This window comes from Plasmopara halstedii, assembly GCF_900000015.1.
Source record: "Plasmopara halstedii genome assembly, contig: Scaffold_322, whole genome shotgun sequence".
NCBI lineage: Eukaryota > Oomycota > Peronosporomycetes > Peronosporales > Peronosporaceae > Plasmopara > Plasmopara halstedii.
This window is the reverse complement of record NW_020187243.1, coordinates 119,019-119,231: the sequence shown is the minus strand read 5'-3', so window position 1 is coordinate 119,231 and position 213 is coordinate 119,019.

The following is a 213-nucleotide window of genomic DNA, read 5'->3' as shown; positions in this document are numbered from 1 at the left end:
TCTGGACAAGGCCTTTGGCCGCATTCGGGACCTTGAGTATTCACTCTCGCGTCCGTCGAGGGTGGGAGTCGCGCCTATACGCTGCGTACTCCCAGCCGTACGCTTACTCTGCGTACCCTAACCCGCCTGGGGCTCATCCGTACGGAGCCCCTTCAACGTACGACCCTGCTGCCCAACGGGGTCCTTGGCCGTACGCGTCGGAGCCTCCATCTT